This window comes from Biomphalaria glabrata, chromosome 1, assembly GCF_947242115.1.
Source record: "Biomphalaria glabrata chromosome 1, xgBioGlab47.1, whole genome shotgun sequence".
NCBI lineage: Eukaryota > Metazoa > Mollusca > Gastropoda > Planorbidae > Biomphalaria > Biomphalaria glabrata.
The window spans coordinates 78,271,882-78,291,777 of NC_074711.1; positions in this window are offsets into that span (position 1 = coordinate 78,271,882).

Below are 19,896 nucleotides of genomic sequence, written 5' to 3' on the forward strand. Positions count from 1 at the left end.
GCTCGGATGCTGATACGGGCACCACCTTGTTTGGCGTGAGTTGTTCTTTGCTTTTCTAGAAGCCGGGTCTATTGAATGGGGGGAGGGGGAGTAAGCACGAGGTGAGCTATGAGAAAAGTGAAGTGCCTAGCTTGACTTTTTAACTCAGGTAAAAACGCTTTGATTTCGCCTACAGAGAAAAACGATGAAAAACAACATGCACACAAAAAATATCCTAAGCCTTAACTTGCTCGTTTCACCCCGCCGTCGAGCGTAGCCTTACAACATTTGAGATTCAAGCTTGTTGAAACAATAATAATGAATAAAATTCTCTAGCTCTCAGGCGAGATCCGGTAATCCACATTGTCTACAGAGGCACCGACCTAGGCTCTGAAGGTCAAGGGTCTGGCGAAAGGCGAGGCTAGGAGAATGCTCGAAGCGATCACCATTACCCAATGGCCAGGTGTGCATTGTTATTACAAGAACTAATATCTCGTGTTGTGCAATCAATATTTTAGTATCTGATCATTATCTTTCGTTTGAATACATTAATGAACGTATCACTTTCTTAAGCAAGCACCGGTGGGATTTTTATTTTTTTTTTTATTGTCCCTTTCCTGCTTACAACTAATCAAGTTTTCAAACACAAAGCAAGAGTCATAGTAAACAAGCTGAATGTCATAAACTCAAACCATAGGAGATTTTTTAAATTATAGAGCAAATCTATAAATAGTTACTTTTTGTGTATCCGGTTCAACGAATACCGGAAGTATGTATGTATTTGAAAAGGCATGTAATCATTTTTGTGGACCTTGTAATTTCTCATTATTAAATTTCACCTTGTAGCCCGAAGCATTGTGATATTGTTGGCAACACTGGCCTTTCAATAGATGCATTTGGCACTGTTTACTTGTCTATTTTATTTATGCTGTTTATTTTGTCTATTTTCTTTTCTTTATATTGTTTATTTTCTTTATATTGTTTATTTTCTTTATATTGTTTATTTTCTTTATATTGTTTATTTTCTTTATATTGTTTATTTTCTTTATATTGTTTATTTTGCTTATGTTGTTATTCTGCTTATGTTGTTTATATTGTTTATGTTGTTTATTTTGCTGATGTTGTTTATTCTGCTTATGTTGTTTATATTGTTTATGTTGTTTATTTTGCTGATGTTGTTTATTCTGCTTATGTTGTTTATTCTGCTTATGATGTTTATATTGTTTATGTTGTTTATTTTGCTTATGTTGTTCAATTTGCTTATGTTGTTTAATTTGCTTATGTTGTTTAATTTGCTTATGTTGTTTATTCTGCTTATGTTGTTTATTTTAAATCTCTCCCAATCTTCCTCTTTTTATTTCCTTACGATTTTCTTCAGGTTCCATTATATCGCCTCCACATTTCTCCATATCACTTCTTGTTTCTCTCTATTTTAATGCTGAAAGGGTTGTCTTTGCAATGTAAATCATATCTTCAAAATCACAATGCAATCAATAGGTTGCTGTTTTTATCTATTTATTAAATCTCATAGAAAACTCCTATGTTGTCAACGAAAAATAAAAAATACTTCACGATCATCTAGAGACCAGATTTCACATAATAGTTTATTAATTTTTCCAATGTGACATAAGAATTGATTTTCTTTTCAAAAAATTGACTCAACAGTTAAAATTGCTGAGTAAGAGCAGTCAAAATGTTTTGGACTTGAAAGGAGCAAGAAACATTGGTTAAAAGAAGATGCAGCACTTCTTCTGTCAAATAAGTAGAGTTATGTTGAAAAGAAAGAGTGAATTTGTCAATTAGTATTTGTATTAATTACTTTGCTATTTTCCCGAATTTGAATTCAGATACCATTTTTTCCCATTAGAGTCTCAGAGATAATTTAAAATATGGTTTTGGGCATTGCCGAGTGGTTAAAAAAAATATTTGTTCTCTCTTCTTATTCTAGTACATTCACACATTTGAATGTTTCTATCACAATTCCTTTAAAAAAAAACGAACACTTTCAACTATTCTTCTCATCCTCAACCACATTACAACTTTGGTCACGCTCCAGTACATGAGAAAGTTGGTCCTATTGTTTAAGTCACTATACATGCTATGGTCAGTTGACAGATGCCGGACCTACAGACCCCAGGTGATGAATGATCCTGTGATCTCCCTAAGGGGAAAAAAAAAACAAGGGAGAGAATTGACACAGGTACGTAATCATCTTTGCGTTATTTTTACTGCCGGGCTGTTGGGCTGTAGACCTGCAATGTAGGCTACAAATGCGATCAAAACCGGGTGTCATTTAAGGAGCCGAAAGAGGAGTAGGCCCACCTGCCCAGTATTTATATTCACTATTTCTACTCATCTGCCCCCACCTTTTTTCTTTCTCTCTCTCTCACAAAAAAAAATAATGGTTGAATGGCGTTTTCGCGAGCTTATTGACAGGAGGGGGGCACGATGCCCAGAGCGCCACCTTCCTATATTTCTATGTGATGCTCGTGGAAAATGGGGGGGGGGGCGCCAATAAAGTACCTCGCCCCTGGGTGCACGTTTTTCTCACTACGCTTCTGTCTGAGAGCACTAGACACGATCAGTAAACAATCAATTTCACTTTTTTTTTTTTACATCATGGCAGTCGCGTGCCAATGTCTACGCCGACCTAATAACAAAAAATAGTACACTAGTGGGCAGTGGGCAGTGGGCAGTGGGCACTGATTTTAAAACATACTTTGTGTCGTACAAAAATGTAAGACGCCCATGAAATCACGTGATCATTGACTTTTAAAAGTACACAATAAACAAAGCCATTCAGTCTTAGAAAAAATATCTTCCCACCCATTTCATATATGTCAATGGGCCACGAAGTACGTTGTAACAGTTCCTTCACTTCGCCTCGGTGGCCAGGATTTAAATAGAGCGTTTTGTCGGAGAGGGGGGGGGGGGTTCATTTACTTCAATTTGGTCCTCTTCGGAAAGCGAGGCGTTTTGGTGGACTCTTAGGTAAAGCAGGGGGGATTAGTCGGTAGCACACAGAGTCGACCTGGTGTATGCTTAGGTGTAACTGTCACACTGACAAGTATCTCCCCCCCCCCCTTTTTTTTTTTCTAACCATGTGCGTGTTGAGTTTCACTGTCTGTCTGTTTGTGTCTCACTTGCCACGCGTCAATGCCTTATAAGTACATGAAGGAAAAAAAAACCCGCCTCCGGGGTAAAATGGATTGACTGGGTACAGGTGTCCACTACGCACTTAACAATATTGTCATTTTAGTTGTCGTACTTGTTGTTGCGTCCCCTTCCACCCCCCACCCCCCTACTCCTCTTGTCACCGTGAAATGAAAGATCGCCTAACGTAAAGATTGTTATCAATGAGGCGACTGTCGTCAACCAGTTTACGGCAAATTGAGCTTTCTTTGCAATGTAACCGCAAAAGGGGGAGAAAAAAAGGAGGGGGGGGGGGAGCAAGTGAAAGTATTGTATCGTAGGGGAAGGAGAGGATGGTATCTCTCCGGAACTAGATGCCATTCTAAAAACACTCCTACCCCCCTGATTAAATCTACCAAAGAGAAAACAAAAAGGATTCGGAAATTTGCAGTTCTGACGAAGAGGTCACAACAATTAGGAAATTCTGAAACGCCCCTGGTTACGCAAAAAAAAAATAGGAAATGGGTCAGTAGAGGAGGGTGGAGGACGTATTTTAAATGTGATTGTACAAGACTGCTCATTAAAATGAACCTATTTCATTACCAGGTGATTACTAGTGAATCCCTCATAGTCATAGTCAATGCACAATAATCTCAGCAGGAACGTAACTCTACATGATCCAATCAATGTCTGCTTTTATCAATCTGCGATGACCTTAACATTCAAAGATTTGACTTATTTTCTGACTCAGGCCTTCGGCACTGCCTCGCCCCTTTTCTGTTCACATTTCGTGGATATAATATTATTCTGTTTACGGATTTAAAAAAAAAAAAAATTTATTTATAGGATATGTTACCCACCCCTCATATTTTTTTTCTTGTCGTTGTGTTTTAAAAGAGAAAAATCGATTAATAAAAGAAAAAAAAAAAGATAAGATTCGCACAGAGATAAAAAGGAGTGTTTACGGTAATGCTTTCACCGGAAGACTGACAGTTTTTCTGTGTTTTAAATAGTTCATTCACTTGTGTTTATTTTCAGTGTCGAACGTTTGGCTTTGCTTACTGCTAATAAAACTTTGCAAACTAATAGCGTACAAGAGAGAGAGAAAGAGAGAGAGAGAGAGAGAAATGTGGATCAAATATAAGGAACCAAAATTTTGCTTGCTGTGTTTGCTGCATTCCATTTGATGCATAGAGGGACTGTGAGCGGTTCTCTTTTTTTAATCTTTGCAGTACAAAGTTACGAGTTATTCTGATCCCTGTCGTTGTTCAAACGAGTTACTAAAACTACATAGAAAAAGAAACAGTAGAAGGTCAATATATTCAGTTCATCCTGAGCTGCTTACGTCATGTAAATTTCTCTTGGTGCTTATTTAAAATGGCTATTTTTCTGAACGCTGTTTTTGTTTCAAAGACCCAGCAACTGGCTTCATTTCACATTTTGTTAGACGAATTCCATTTGTTTAGTTTAATATGTTTCAAATGTTCCTTCAGAATTGAAAATTATTACATTCTAGCCCAGATCTCACATAGGACGGCGCAGGATTGCGGTGTGCAAGGTTCGAACCTGGAACCATCGAAACGAAAGTCCAGTGCGCTCTCCATTGAGACCAATCGTTTCAGTAGACCCGAACACTGTTCTGCGACGTCTCAACCTGTTGTCCGTTTAGACCAATAGCTCATTGCCACGTCACAGCTCGTCTCCTCTCGGCTAGGCAGCCATTTAGGCGTGATCTCCATTGTACCATAGTATTAGTTCCTCCCTGATAAGAGAAACTGTTGGAAGGTTGTCTCGCAAAACCTCAAAAGAGATCTTCTTGGAAAGGAGAGTTCCTTTACCATGCTTGTGTAGTGAAGACTGAACCGGATGAGTTAGAGTTTTGTCTCCAATTGACATGCACGACTAGATTGACACTTCGATACGCGTAGGCCGTAGGACACAAATATCTTCTGCTATGAAGGAACGTCTGTGATTTATAATATAAGATAAGACACGCAGATTTTTTTTATTTTTTTTTCTTCTTTTAAAAAAAAAAAAAAAAAAAAAAAAAGCAGATTTTAAGTTGCGTGCTACCAAGAAGATGTATATTCTGTTGAAAACCTGAGCTGCTATTGATGTTTTGATTATTTGCCACCGATAAAGTGTGAATAAACTTGACTATAAGGAGCTAGAATTATTATTTCTAGTCCAGTATTTTACATACCAAATTTACATCAATAAAATTTTACACAAAATGTGGATAAAGTGAGAGTACGATTGTAATATCCCGGAGAATATGACAAAGCTCTCGCAGCGCGGCCTGTAAGAAATTCTTATAATTTTCCTCTATCGTAATATTGCTCTGCTATCACGCATATTCTGATAAGGCTGCATTTTATAAAGTAGAAAGGAAATCTTCCCCTTCAGACCCTGCGATCTAGGGGGCAGATGATCTGCTTCCTTGGCCAACGGTTAACAAACAGGGTGCCATGTGGCCAGCACAGCGACCAACCGCCTTTACTTTTCCCAACCAAAGTCAGGCACCGTTTAGAGATGGGTGAATTCAGGGGCGCCCCAAAAATCCCGAAATTCAAAATTCCAGTCTTCACCGTGATTCGAACCCAGGACCCCAGGCTCGGAAGCCGAGCGCCTAACCACTCAGCCACCGCCCCCCCCCCCCCCCCTGCGTTTTATGCACAGCAATTATTTCTGTTTGGCGATGGTCCCTTAAATAACTTCGTAGCGGCGGCCATCTAGCTTCCCAAGCGCAATGTCATACCAGTTGCATTGTGGATGAAAATGTGTGGCTCACACACAAAGAAACAATCACAATCTTTCTGCTCTACAATCCTTCCTCTTTACAATCAGTGCGATGAGATCACCTTCAAGTCTGCCAGCCATTCCCCCTCCCCCCTTTCCAAACAAAAGGTAAATTTGGGCCTTTCGAATCTTAAGTGATGCATAGTTTGAAGGTAAGTCTCTCACCTGAAAGGGTCATGAAATCTTTCATTTGAACAGCTCAGTAGTTAGTAAGCTCCCTTAAGGTAACTCAAGGTCCACGGAGACCTGATGGACTCGCAGCTCTCAAATTCTTGTATTCTCGGATCCCAAAAAGATTTCTTCAAAGTGCCCATAATTATTTTTCTAAAACAATTTTCATTAAAATTAGAAATGCAATGTTTATTCCTGTGTACGTATTGTCCACATCAAGGGAGAGAGCAGTGGCTCGCAAGGACCCAGTAACACACATTTGAGACCCACTGAGCTAGATCATTTGGTATTCACAGTGACTTCCACAAATAGGCCTACCTGGTGATGCATACAGAATTTACCATGTCTACTAATGTCTACCATGAACTGCTTCTGTTTCCCACTGCATAGTCCTATGTCTACCATGAACTGCTTCTGTTTCCCACTGGATAGTCCTTTGTCTACCATGAACTGCTTCTGTTTCCCACTGGATAGTCCTAATGTCTACCATGAACTGCTTCTGTTTCCCCACTGGATAGTCCTATGTCTACCATGAACTGCTTCTGTTTCCCCACTGGATAGTCCTATGTCTACCATGAACTGCTTCTGTTTCCCACTGGATAGTCCTATGTCTACCATGAACTGCTTCTGTTTCCCACTGGATAGTCCTATGTCTACCATGAACTGCTTCTGTTTCCCACTGGATAGTCCTATGTCTACCATGAACTGCTTCTGTTTCCCACTGGATAGTCCTATGTCTACCATGAACTGCTTCTGTTTCCCACTGGATAGTCCTATGTCTACCATGAACTGCTTCTGTTTCCCACTGGATAGTCCTATGTCTACCATGAACTGCTTCTGTTTCCCACTGGATAGTCCTATGTCTACCATGAACTGCTTCTGTTTCCCACTGGATAGTCCTATGTCTACCATGAACTGCTTCTGTTTCCCACTGGATAGTCCTATGTCTACCATGAACTGCTTCTGTTTCCCACTGGATAGTCCTATGTATACCATGAACTGCTTCTGTTTCCCACTGGATAGTCCTATGTCTACCATGAACTGCTTCTGTTTCCCACTGGATAGTCCTATGTCTACCATGAACTGCTTCTGTTTCCCACTGGATAGTCCTATGTCTACCATGAACTGCTTCTGTTTCCCACTGGATAGTCCTATGTCTACCATGAACTGCTTCTGTTTCCCCACTGGATAGTCCTATGTCTACCATGAACTGCTTCTGTTTCCCCACTGGATAGTCCTATGTCTACTATGAACTGCTTCTGTTTCCCCACTGGATAGTCCTATGTCTACCATGAACTGCTTCTGTTTCCCACTGGATAGTCCTATGTCTACCATGAACTGCTTCTGTTTCCCACTGGATAGTCCTATGTACCATGAACTGCTTCTGTTTCCCACTGGATAGTCCATGTCTACCATGAACTGCTTCTGTTTCCCCACTGGATAGTCCTATGTCTACCATGAACTGCTTCTATTTCCCACTGGATAGTCCTATGTCTACCATGAACTGCTTCTGTTTCCCACTGGATAGTCCTATGTCTACCATGAACTGCTTCTGTTTCCCACTGGATAGTCCTATGTCTACCATGAACTGCTTCTGTTTCCCACTGGATAGTCCTATGTCTACCATGAACTGCTTCTGTTTCCCACTGGATAGTCCTATGTCTACCATGAACTGCTTCTGTTTCCCACTGGATAGTCCTATGTCTACCATGAACTGCTTCTGTTTCCCACTGGATAGTCCTATGTCTACCATGAACTGCTTCTGTTTCCCACTGGATAGTCCTATGTCTACCATGAACTGCTTCTGTTTCCCACTGGATAGTCCTATGTCTACCATGAACTGCTTCTGTTCCCCACTGGATAGTCCTATGTCTTTCCAACACGATTGACATTTTACGACTTCAAAATATCGTGCGATTTTACAATGTATTCTACAGTTATACTTATAACTCGAATTCAATACAGAAATATCTTATCTTATCTTATCTAATGAAATACAGACATTACTTTAAAAAAGAAGCCGATTACGTCCTACGCTTGTTTCTAGGTCAATCCAGTCATGCATGTTAATCAATGACTTAAATTCTGCCAAGTCATTGGTTTTCCTGGCGGACTCAGGCAACCCATTCCATACTCTAATAGTACTAGCGAACAAGGAGCATATACCACAATAAGCTCCTATATCATGAGCTCCACTATAAAGTTCACCACCAAATGAGCTACTATAATTAGCTCCACCATGATAAGCTCCACTAAAATGAGCTCCTCTATAATAATCTCCCACCATAATAAGCTCCACTAAAATTGGCTCCTCCACGATAAGCTCCATTACAACGAGTTCCATTAAAATGAGCTCCACTATTATGAGCTCCACCATCATAAGCTCCACCATGACGAAGAAAGAAGTGCAGACAGAAGATTTTCTTTAAATTTAACGTGAATCGATTATTTTAATTTTCAAACTTATTTCCGGCCTAGAACTGCGCATGACTATATTAAAAAAAAACAGCTGTCAACTCTTTGTCAGAAGGTATGAAGAATTTTGGTCTACTAAATGTCATAATAACGAGTATTTTAAAACATATCTAGAGGTTTGTTTTTTTTTGGACTGAATATTTATTATCCGACATATTTTTATTTTTTTTATTTTTGTATGTGTGTAGAGTTGTTGATTTGAGACTGAGATTGTGGAACGCCAGTAAAAAGACGGTGGAAAAAACCTGATAGAGTCCTCGATAGATTCTCACACTGCGATAGACTAGACCCTAAGAACGGTAAAGACTTGAGTGGAATAGATGTGGTCAACAGTGGATCTCTCATCTCCACATCATACTAGATGGCAGGACTCGTGAAAATGAGGAACTGGAAGAATCTCAGAAGTTTATTCTACAAATATTTACACACTAACCCGTTTGAGACTCGAGCAGTAGCACACGCGCAAGCTGTCAGCGCACATAAAATGTCAGTGGCAATTAAAAACATCGTGGCAGTCAAGATATGTCGAAGAAGCGTAACGACAGAAATAACAACAAAACATTGACAATATAAAACTGTCAGATAAAAATGTCACCAGACAAGTACGTTATGTTACATCATTGCGTGTAATTAATTGTGTGTTTGCGCACTGCGTGTGTGTGTGTCTGAGTGATTCTGTCCCCCTTCTCGTCTGCTAAACTGTTACCTGAACATAGCGAATGGAATCAGCAGATCTCAACAAACTATAAGAAAAACAAATGGCTATCGTGGGCCTGTAATAAACGAATATAGACGTCAGGGGTCACCCTAAAGGTTATAACCTCAAAGCACATTCTGGGGCATGTATACAAAGCACACACATACACACAACTACTTAAAGGCAATCACACACACAACCATAAATCATAACATTCGAATTAAAAAATTACAATTGTAGCTAATGAAAGGCCTCCTTTGCAATGTAGTCTAATCTGACAACAAAACGAGAACCCCTGGAAGGTTTATAGATAATAGCTCAGCTGTGTCCGTGAGAGAGTAAGCAGGCAGTCGCTCACCCTCTGCCTCGTACTCCCACAGAACGTGCTTTAACAAAACACGCATTCTTTTCCTCTGAGGTTTTCGTAAGCCTCACGTTTACAGCGAATAACTTGAAGCGCTGCTCTCCCCTGACCTTTGTGCCTTTTACATTGGGTCAGAGGTCGTAAAGTTAGTCGTGCTGAGAGGATAATCTATAGGCCTACAATAAAACTATGGTATAAAATATTATTTAAGTGTCCCTTTCCTTTTAAAGTGATTTGAAATGCTAATGCGATGTGAATGTCTTTTTCATGTAATCATGTAGCACTACAGACCTAGAGTAGAAGCTTAAACCCATCAGCTACTGGATGGCTGGATGGTCGAGCGGTATGCGCACTGGACTATCGTTCGGTCGTCTGGATGGTCCTGGGTTCCTTCCCATTGTCCTTCGGCAGGTTTAGACTACGAAGTAGATTGTCTTCATTTTACATCTGGCAAGGTATTTTGATTCTGATTTCAAGAGTAAACTCTGGATTTTGGACCGACATTTCCGATCGTGACTTGAAGATGTCTACCAGTGATGTCCAGCCCTTATTCGTCCACCAGGCCATATAAATGTCCAACACTCGCCGCACCACCACAAAAATAAATGGACAAAATGAAATGAAGTAGATCAGAAGCGACTCGGATAAACATTTTAATTTTGTTAATTAACCAATGAAGTTTAATACAGGCGACAACGCGTAGAAAACAAGCAAGCAAGAGTTTCTGGCTTTGCAAGTCAATCACTTCCAGTTGTAGGTCTGTAGAGACACTTGAATTTTCGGCCATAAATGGATTCAAAGATCATGAAATCCAAGAATCTTTTACTAAAATAATCCCTAAAAGGATCTTCCCCCTCAGAAGTTTTTTATTTAGCTGAAGATCATGTTGGAGAGTGTTATTGGTTAGGAAGTCGACACTGTTCACCCTTTCCCCCAGCTGAATGTAGAGTTACAACTTCGTTTGTAATGCCCTCATATACAGGTCAAATCAACTTTTGCTTCCCTTGTAGTTTGTTGTTGGCTTATTCAGATGCACAAGAAACCCCCCCACCCCCCCCAAATCCCTCATGATGGGTCGCTCAGTTACGTCATTTTCTTGGAAGTCATATTCATAGGTATAGATTTTTTAAACAATGTACATTTTCTACACGATGCTGACCGGAGAACACTGAGTCGTGGGTCATATTTTGAGCACCCATAATTTATACAACTAACTATTCCTCAGTGATACCCAAATTACAACCCGAGGGCCATATTCGGCCTGTGACGGGCTGATAACGGCCGTCAAAACGTATGCCACAGTGCTAGTTAAGCCGGTACGGCTCAATTACATTGTACTAGACGTCTTTAAGTTGGTGCGAGCCGTGACACAAGTTTGGGAAATTTCTATGTCCACTTGGCCTAAAAAGTGTAGGCATATCTGCGGCATACCCTTTTGTGATATTTATTACCTGAAGGAGTACTACAGACCGTGCAGACATCTTTGGGGGCCCTAAATATACCTAAGAAGGTTGTTGCAGTTTCAGACCTGCCACAACACACAAAAAAAAAAGTTTATTATAAACAATACAAAAGAGTTGTGGGTAGACACAATGTGAAAGAGCTCAGGGCAAGCAAAGGTTTGGGGATGCACCGCGATAGACCCTATGAGCATACACAATACAGAAGAGATATGAGCTCCCACAATACGTAACCAATGCATGAATAAAAGCATACAGGAGAGTGACAGCTTTTCGTCTGATTACAATGACAAAACTGAAACTAATTGCACCGCGTTAGTCACGAGTCATTAGTTCAAAACCAACAAAGTGTAAAACTCATCCACCTTCTTTTTTTTTTTTTTCTTTTTCACACTTTCCATTTCCCCAATAGTTGAGGCCTGCCATTGTTTGCATTGGTTTGATGACGTCTTTAGGGGAGGCGATTTTAAAATAAGACAAAAATTGAGAAACTGAGAAAAAGCGAAAGAAGGAGAAGGTTAGGTGTGAGAGAAAACGTACGAATGAGAGAGAGACAGAGACAGAGAGAGACAGAGAGAGACAGATAGTCAAGAAGGAAGGAGAGGGGGGGGGAAGAGGGGGAAGAGAGAAACGAACGAAAAGGATGGGGATATAAGGATGAACGATAGGGAGAGAGAGAGAACGGACTAAAGAGAGAGATGGGAGAGATCACGAAAGAGAGAGGGAGAGAGAAAGGGAGGGGGAGAGAGAAAGAACGAACGAGGTTCTCAAACTTTTTTGACCCGGGGGCCCCTTTATAAAGTCAAAACTTGCCTACGGACCCCTAAGGGAAAAGGCTACATAAATGCATATTATAAAAGTAACAAATGTAAAAAAAAATATATACTTATTCAAGACAGTTTATTGAGATTATAATTTAAAAAAAAAAGAATGACTTGGATGAGGTTGATGAGATTATATGAGTGTAACTCATACAATAGATCTAGACTGGAAATCGGAAACAAATTCGGAAACAAATTCTTATCCGCGATTGATCGATTCACAGACCTACATAGAATATACATATAGAGAGAAAAAAATAATAATGCAAAATAATTTTTCGGATTTCCTTTAGAATGGGCTATTAATCACAGAACTATGTAAATATATGAAACTAAGCCATTTCCTGTTAGTTTCCATTGAGATAATGTTTCAAATATGCTAGATCGAAATAATTCATGTCTGTTGATTTTAATCATCTTATGTACATTTAATTAGATTGATTAGCCTACCTGATTACCTAGATCTTTCTAGATCATGTATTTAAAAATGGCAAAATAATAGATCTAATTATGAGGCGAGAGTACTCTTATTTTTGATGTTCAATTAGCCTACTAGATCTAAGCATTAAATGATTTGTTACATAGATTAGGGTTGAAAAAAAATAACAACCTATAACTACTTTACAACTCAACGCCTTGTTTCAACTTTAAAAACATTTTTAACGAAGGGAAGGAGTCCTTTGTAATATCTTTCTGCGGATCCTTTCGATAGTCACATGGACCCCTGGGGATCCGTGGACCACAGTCTGAGAATCAGTGGTCTACATAGTATAATATGTACTACGAATTCTAACTTTTCATTTATTTTTTTTAAACAGACTGGGCAATATAAACAACCATAACTTTCCTTTTCTTGCCAAGAAAGTTTGTGTGTGTATGTTATTGATTTTAATTGCTTTATTGTTACTGTCAAATATCCCAGAAATCATCAGGTTGTTGTAAAAAAAAAAGGTAAGTGAAAGGAAAAAAAAAGAGAACCAGGAACAGCAAGTGATAGTGGAGCGAATGACTTTTCACTGAGAGCACCAGTTATGTCCCATTAGCTTAGAGAAAAAAAAAAAGGGGGGGGGGGACTTCTAAAAATATCTCTACGCCACGTGTGCTGCTGAGAAGCTCTGTTTAATTCTCCTGTGAACAAACAACTCACCTTAAGACGTACATAAATGGGGGAAGGGGCGGAGGGAGGGTGTTTGTGAGAGGGGGGAGAAAGGGGAAATGAGTAGGAGGATAAAAATACACATACTTTGTCTGTGCAGACGAGAAGACTTTTTTTTTTAAACATAGGCCTGCATTTTTTTTTCAGCAGACGATTTTTAAAACTCCATGTGTATAGTAATTGCATTTATTTTTTAAAATTGTCCTGCTAAAAATATCTTACTTTGGTTATTTTGACTCGTTCACCCCCCCCCCCCCGCCCCTTTTATCACTCAGAGATTCTCTGTCTATTTTAGCCTTATACTTGTGTTATTTCTAAGTTATTTCTTTGCAATCGTAGCAATCTCCCCTTTGAATCGACACGCTAGATCTATTTGTAATATTGTGAATATCAAGGATTTCTATACATTTCAAATTTCGTCATCCTTATTTGGCATAAGACGTTTTCAGAATAGACGTCTTCCCTTAGCAACTTCTCATGTGACTAAAAAGGCCAATCCTTGATATACAGCTGTGGTTACGGGTTGGGCATCTGTAATCACCAGGCGACATTGCACTTTCACCCTTCATTCTACTACTACTTCTTCTTCTTCTTCGTTCTCATTGTTATGTTGGAGCGTTCATATGACTAGACCAATATGTGAGATGAACTGCGCAGTGGTTTCCAAATCAGGGAGCTCTCCATAAAGTTTTCTTTCTATTTGGGTGATTTGGGGCCAATGTCTTATACTGGCCTCTTGGTAAAGAGAGCAGTTTTGGAGGACGTGGTCGGCATTCTCTGGTGATACTCCACATGGGCAGATTTCACTGGTTCCAATTTTTAGCTTCCGGTACATGTGTTGTCGCATTCTGTTGTGTCCGGTCCTGAGTCGAAAGATTAGACGTTGGTCTTGTCGGGATAGCTTATAGTAAGAGTCATCTTTCTTATGATTTGGATGAGAGCTCGTCCATTTCTCATTTATTTTATTTACAATTAACTTCTTCAATTCTTCTGGATAGAGTGCAGAGTTTATTTGTGAGTTAGTTCTCCCACTCTTGGCGAGTGTGTCAGCCTTCTCATTTCCTTCTAGTTGTATATGAGCTGGTATCCATTGAATAAGTTTTTTTGCTTTTGTTGTTGAGCTTTGTAAGTGCTGTTCTGAGGTTTTTAATATAAGAGAAATCAGAGTTTTGCAAGCTTTGGAGGGTTGTTTTCGCATCGGTTAGAAAGACAATCTGACTGTGTGGGGAACTTGGATGATTTGCTAGCATGGTAGCAGCTAGTGCTAGTGCTTCCCTTTCTGCTCTGTGACTGTCAGAGAGCTCTCCAGTTGCAAGGGATTTTTCTAGTTTTCCTCCATCTGGCCATTCGATGAGTATTCCAGCTCTTCCATTTGTGGTGGCTTTATGGGATGAGCCATCCGTGTAAACTCTGATCCACTGATTGCTAGGATAATTGGCTTGTACAAAACAGTTCACTATTTCCTTGAGCTCTGTTGGTCTGTAGTCAGATTTTCTTTTTATGTTTTCAATATGGTCCCTAATAGTAGGAATTGGGCTTTCGTCCCAGGGTGGAGATTCATTATAGTGTATCTACTACTAGAAACACAAATATAAGGTAACGCTAAAAGTGGCAAAGTTTCTGACACTAGTACTACCAAATACAAAGACATGTGTAAATACTTCGTGCAGTTTATTATCAAAACCAGCCAGCTGAATATATACCAGCAAAACAAGAGAGGCAGAGAAATAGAGACAGAGAAAGAGAGACAGAGAGACAGAAAGGTGACAAGAAGACTGCTGCTATTCATTTCCAAAATACAATAGAAAAGAAAAATATTTATTTAAAAGGATTTTTAATTCCCCCCGCCCCCTTCACTCTTTCCCAATGCTTGTGCACATCTAAATCTAACACAACCTAATCTGATTTGGCAGTAATGTTTTTTTTAAAGCTATACTTCATCATTTTTTAATGGTCTTTGAAGTTGTTTTTGCTTTGTACATTCACAATTCATAACAATCCAAAACAAACAGACACACACACACACGCACACACTTAAAAACATCAAGACGAATTGCACATGAATCTAGAAACTAATGCGACAACAACAAACACACATACAAGCAGGCACACACACTCAAAAAACAAAACATGATGCACATAAATCTAGATACTGATGCGACCAACACACGTTAGCACATTGCACAAAGACACGCCCCTTTCTAGGTGAGTCAACACACGGACTGCCCTGAAGGATATATCTTGTATTTTAACTCCAAACATCTCAAAGAGCAAGACAAATTTACCGTCTGACACTGGAGAATTAAAGAAAGGTTTCTTCAAAATGTCATTTTACTGGTTCTAAAAGTGGGGTACGAGTTACCCCCCCCCCCTTTTCCCAACTTTTCTCTAATAAAAAAAAAAAATAAGAAGTACGAGTCCACAAGAATGAATTTTCCATTGATACATGAATCTTAAGACTAAGATCGAATATCTAGTTGGGTGCATGCTAATCAACGAAAGCTGGGCGACTAACTGGTCCTGGAATAAGCTTCTCACCTTGAACACCATTCAGTAGGGTCGCTTCTGTCAGGGATCAGACAAACAGACGCCCAGTTTCCTATCCATGTTAAAATTTCAAGTTCAAAGTTGTGTACTCGGAGGTACTATTCTAAGGGTATGAGAAGAACAGAAAGAGCTAGTCAGCAGGTTTACCAGACTATTTGTGTCTCTTTTAGCCTTGTCAGCATGAATAGCAACAGTTGTGAACTTCAAGCTATCAATATATATATATAGTTCGTCCATCGTGGTTCCATGATGACCACTGGGATGACTGAGGGATTTGCACTAGGGTTTATTGCTTACTCATGTGGTTAGTGAGACCTAATGTGAGCCCGGAATGTTCGGCTGCACACAGGGCAGGTTATTCCTGCTGGAGCTAGTGTCATTGGTCTTGCTTTTTTCTCTGACGCTTTTCTTCTGCCAGTGTTATTCTCTTGTTCTCTGCTATTTGCGCTAGTTTTCACAGCGCGACGCCACGATGCTCTGTCATGTGCCTCTGTCTCCCAGGTGGCTGGGTCAATGCTGAAGGCCAAAGGTGAAGATTGCATGATTCTCATCATGTAGACAAAAGATAATCATTTTGTGTTATTTCCACTCGGGAATAGTCGGTAATATGAGTAGAAAGAAGAGAATTTGACTTCATTGTCAGCATGACCCAATAATCACCCATTCCACAATTTAACTTGATCAACATCTTGTCAGTCGGCTCACGTTGAAGTTGAAAATAGAACTTGGTGAAAATGGAATAAATGGTGAACGCGTATGTGAAGAGTAGTGGTATGAAGAGATCATGATTGAAGTTGAGATTGCATAAGAACTAATTCCAATGCCTTTAAATCGTTTTCAAATAATAATAAAATTGACGGACCTGAAGACTAATATCTGACACATGCTTTACCCATTTTAAACTAAATTGTTAGACCATAATATGGATTATTACTAATTTCATTTTTCTTTTCCAGATAATTTCTTGCTAGAAGTAATAAACCAAACTTAAGAAGTACATTTACATTTGAAATAGAACACACGCATGCAATTATGCACTAGTACAATGCAGCAGATATACAGCAAAATGTGGCAGATATTCTTAATACGATGGGTGGAAAAAGATTAAATGTTTTCTATGGTAGGGTGTGTGCCAGGATGCAATACCACAGTGTGTGTACGAGTTTCATAGTTACACCCAAGTGGAAGCTCCATGTTAGGATCCTTGTGGAGGCCCCCCACCCTTTTTCGAAAGCTTTAATAAAACTGAACTTATCAATAGTAATACTTCTATCTAAAAGTTTGCCGTATGTTATAAAAAAAAAATAAAGTATTTGTAAATTTATTTTCATTTTCCTTCTTCAAAAAATATTTAATTCACATTTTTTTAAATTAAAAAAATAAACGTATACTTTTGAATTTGTTGATGCACAGCCGTAAATCCGGAGCTGCATTCATAATTTATATATTGCGAGCACGCCGACACTTTCTTAACCACGACAGCGTGACCAGCCATAAGATTTTAAGTGTTGTCGGTAAAAATAAAAGTATCTAACCTTGTCGAAATTTAGATATTTTTAAAATCTCTATCGTGGTGGTTCATTTCTTGTGGAGTCCTTGGGCACAGAGGCGTAGTGAGCAAAACGTGCGCCGGGGGCAAGGTACTTTATTGGCGCTCCCCCACCCCCATTACCCATGAACATCACATAGAAATATAGGCTTACAAATAAACAGTATTTAATAATATAATACTCATAACTTTAGAATGTATGACCTAACTCTGCGTGTGGCGCCCCCCCCCCCGGTGGCACCCGTGGTAGGATGCCCACTTGCCCCCCCCCCCCATCACTACGCCTCTGCTTGGGCAGTAGCTTCACTAACCCAACCTTAAATCCAGCCCTGTGTATATCCTTCCCTTTAGCACACCCTATTTAACCCTTGAAGGGCTGAGCTTTTTTACAATGAGTGCACACAAAATGGAATTACAATCCTAGTGTTTAGAGGCTAAACTACCATACGCATCTAAAGGGTTAATAAATCTGTATGGTAATTGTTATGTGTATTTCTCTGGATAATTCTATGAGTGAGACAACTGACACAACTGCAGCTCTAGCATTTACTGTTCTTTTTTTAATATTCGAAAACAACTGAAGTGAAGGGAGAATAGCTTTTTTTTCCCCCCTCTCTAGTGTTTGTATTACTACGCATGATGGCACTACTTTTCTCTTTTTGACTTGTTGACCATATATAGTTAAGTTGGCCGGTGTAGAAGGGGACAACCTAGGCGTGGGGCTATGTGCTCACGCTTCTTTAGGCGTGGTTAGAGTGACCTAGATAGAGTCAAAACATGTGCGTTAGGACTTGACATAGAAACCTTCAAATAGTCGAGTGTGCTTCTGTCGTTGACGTAATTAAGGCCGTGTCAGTAGACCACTGATCGTTCGTGCCTACTCCCTGCCTCCTGTTTGCTGACTCATGACTTTTGGAGTTTAAAACACAGATTGTAGAAACATTGCACATTAATCTCTTTTTTTTAAAATTTTCTATAAATTATATTTTTTCCTTAATTTTTTTTTTAGCTACGATATAGCAGTTGCCGTAACGAGAATTAAAGAACCTTCCTCGTCCCCTCCCTCTCTGGCTATGCCTCTGGCATTTGTTTTCTTCGTAATTGTACTTTCCAGACAGTGCTAAAACTTTGAATCAAGTGTGTCGTGGCGTGTTCACTAGTGAGTTGTTCATTATAAGGCATTCAACGGTTCAAATCAAAATGTATGGCCTGTATTGTTCTAGGATCTCTATGTCTTTATGATGCCTTCCGGTGATTTACGTATGGGACAAGGGAGCTAATAACGAGACCTTAACCAGCAAAAGAAATGAAAATATTTTTTTGCTCGAGAGTTATGTATATAAAAAAAAAAACTTCAAGTGTTACGAATTCCACCCCCTCCCTTTTCTCCCCCTGTCAGAAGCTAAGGTTTTCTTTTGTCCACTTGCCCAATAGGCTTTAGGTTTAGTAGTGACCACTTGAATAAAAGAGGAATGTTTTTAATTAGGACCCGCCCGTGGGGTTTAGCAACAGAATATGCACAGGCCGCTGTATTTATATCCTTAGAGTTAAGTGATAGAGTTCGATCTATATCCATTTAAATGTATGTGCTGTGTAGCCATCACGATGACAGGACTGGCGCGTGCCTTTAACGATATCTGTCACGGATGTATTTAGCGCTGTCAAACTTACTGACAAAGAACGGCTTTGTCTGTTTTAAACGTGACAAGCTATGTAGGTCTTAGCTGGGTCTGTGTATCTATGTGAAATGTTGCAATCTTCCTTGATCTAGCGCCGGCCTTGGATAATCTGAGGCCCAAGTCGAAGTTAATTTTGTGGTCTCATATGAAATTTAAAGAAAATTAATAAAAAGAAACAGCGAAAATGATCAAAGAATGCAATTTATTGAAAACCTACCCGTCTATATCTACATCGACAAATAGCTGAATTCATACATCGAAAATTATCGTGGTAGAGAAAGAGTTAAACAAGTAAACATAGAGTCATTAAGGAATCTCATCCACGTTTAGTAATTTTTACTATACCATTTATTTTAGTCCTGTGCGAGGGCCCCACTTGTGTCTATTGTTCAAACGTATGTACACAAATGAAGCCAATATGCTTTATAGTATGCTAACTTACGACATTGATTAGTTTGCCTATGCCTAAGGCCGGCCCTGCTTAATTTTTTGGCCTCACTGACCATTCCTTGTTAGGGTTAACCCACTGACCTATTAAATGCGTTCTTTCATTCAGTGCGCGAACAATAAGAATGATCTCAACTTTGATTTCACTTAGAATCTTAAACGCGATATGAACTGAGTGGTAAAGCGCTTGGTTTCCGAACTGAGGGGTATCGAGTTCGGATCGGCGAAGGTTTTGGGATTTTAAAATTAGTGCTTCGGGAGGTGTCTGAGACCACACAACATTATGGTTACCTGGTCCCCGTTTCCTATTGGCAATAGAAACAATTTACATCATCAGCTCTATAGGAGGACGAAAATCTAAAATGATTTTTTTTAGACGTATTAATCTAGTAAACAACTGTTCTTGAACCGAAATTAAATGTTTCCACAACTTTTGCTGGTCTTCTAATCTGTTAGATGTCGTTACCTTGCAAGAGTCATTGAATCAAGTCATCATTGTTTTTAGCTTTTGGCGCCATTGACTTTACCCATGGACCCTTTGTAGGTCATCCAATCACATAATTGTAAACTGTGTCACCTTCGTGACCTTTGATAACTAAGGGGACTTAATGCAGATTAGG